The following is a 2,406-nucleotide window of genomic DNA, read 5'->3' as shown; positions in this document are numbered from 1 at the left end:
CCTTTGCTCAGATTTCTTTATTTCACAACAGACTCCTTTCCCTTTTAACTTTTTACAGTATAAAACTCAAACATGTTCCTAGAGGCATGAAGACAAATGGGTAATCCATCATGGGGTATTTAAGTCAGGACAGAGGTGCAACATCATTGACTTTCATATTGAATTGGTCTGGAAGGTTTGGACTGAATGAACTTTTAAGTTTGGCAGTTGGCCTGAAAATGTATTTTTATCCTGAGATATGGACAAATGTTTTATATTCTAGGCTTCTATCCATCTTGATTAAGAGTGGAGCAAAACATCTTACAGTGACACTCTTGTCTTGTTTTTCAGCTTCTGACACACAATAGTACAATTACAAAGTACACTTCAGATTATAAACATGTTAGTTGTTAACCATACTGTGATTAAAAACATTTAATTCATTTACTGCATAAAATGTGTTTTCAGGCATTAAATCAGAAATGTATCTTATTACGACAACATACTAATTTAAGAGTTAACGAATTATGATTGAATTAATGATAGGTATTGTAATGGCCATGTAAGAGAGTTTGGGATATAACAAGATGGACTAATATTTTGTTACAAGAAAATGACGTATGATGTAAAAGGGTAGTAGATAGATAGAGATTTTTTTATCTTGTGCAAACAAGTTTATATCTTGTTTCTTCAGGAGCTATGTAGTACGTCATAAAAAATTATTATCAAGGCGGCAGAAATATGGCAAATATTTAACCTTTTTACACCTGTTTGGTTCACAAATTTGATTCCCGCCAAAATCCAAGCGAGTGAAATCTGAGTGAAATCCTTCAAGAGGATTTTCTGTTTGATTTACTTAAAGAATCGTATAAACTACATACTGTACACTGACACCTGGACTGGCCTCGTCTCATGTGACCCAGCTGTCTGCAGGTGGACGATGATGGATGTCCTCTGTCACACACAGCACTCCTGTGGTATCCGGCCATTTCCGCTCAGACATCTTTGGCCTGGACTGCTGCTGGGTTATCCGACCCTGCCATTAATCCCTGTTAACATACTGGTATTACGTTAAAGGTTATGATGACGATCTGCCACTGAAAGCTAAAACACTCATCTGACGCAAAACGTGTTAACTCCTACGCAACCGCAAAAGAAGTCGTTACAGATCCCCGTATTTAATATTCACACCCCCCCCCTCTCCTCATTGAAAGTCAAGTTCTTGCTGATAGAAGTTATATTTTGCACGTCTTATAGTCTTCAGTGCAGTCAGCATATCTTTCATCTGGCGTATTACTAGTTAATATTTCTGCTTTGATGCTTTTATATCTGATCATCTCTGCGGGACCATAATTCAGTCCGGCTGTAACTGGACCCCCTTCCCTCTTCCTGACCCAGATCCAGAGATCCTCAGCCATTCTCGGCATCTGCTGTCGAGGAGAAGAGGGAACAGCTGGGGTAGACCCCCCTGTACTAATGCCCCCCTTTTTTTTTACGCCCCGCTCTTCCAAAACTTACACTGGCAGACGAAGCAGAGTTATTAATATACCCCTGTGCTGTGAGTGAGTCAAAGAGGAAGAGCCAGGTTAGCCCACCCCAGTGCCTCTCAAACAGAGGAAGGTGGATGACCCTCTATCCACCCGGTGGCACATACCAGGACCCCCCGACCAGGACTTTCTCATCCCATTTCTGTTGTTTATTTCACAGCTTTCGTTTCAATTTCGTTTTCCTATGATTCGATTATGACGTCACCCGGCTGACAGTTGATGCACAGGTGACAGGTTGTGGTCAAACTGGGGCAAAGTTGACCACTGAGAGCCCTCTACCTGCTTTGAGGTGATATACTGCCACCTGGTGGACAAAAAAACCCAAAACATGTCAAATAGAGTACAGTCATGAAGTTCATTCATGTTTATTGGTCCCAGTATTGAACAGTACAGTCACAGATAGGAATGACTTGAACTATATCTACCAGAACTGTAGGGGGCAACGTGTGTAAATTGGCATTGGCGGAGAAGGTTAATACAAGTCAGTTTAATGCAGTGATGGGACAGTGATCAGCAGGTTACCTGACACAAGCTGAACTGTGTCAATGCAGTAAACATTTAACGTTAACTCTTTCTAATCTGAAACTAGAAGTCTGTGAGGTTAACTGGATCCAAACCAAGTCGACATTGTCAGGTAAATGTCAGTCTCCTTAAACAAGCATTTCCTGTGTTGTCCTCTTGTCTGAGCTCCAAAAATAAATCCTAGAGAAACACTCAACAAGTCAGTCGAAGTTCATTTCCTAAGAGCTGGATCTAGATCCAGAAAGCTGCTTGTTTTTTTTGTTTTTTTTTTGGACTGAGCACAGCTGCACAAATATAATTTAAAAAAAAAAAAAAAAAGAAAAAGCCTAGCTGAGTGATGCGGGATGCAATGGATGGT

Source organism: Scomber japonicus, chromosome 14 (assembly GCF_027409825.1).
Source record: "Scomber japonicus isolate fScoJap1 chromosome 14, fScoJap1.pri, whole genome shotgun sequence".
In the NCBI taxonomy this organism is placed as follows: domain Eukaryota; kingdom Metazoa; phylum Chordata; class Actinopteri; order Scombriformes; family Scombridae; genus Scomber; species Scomber japonicus.
This window is presented reverse-complemented; position numbering follows the sequence as displayed.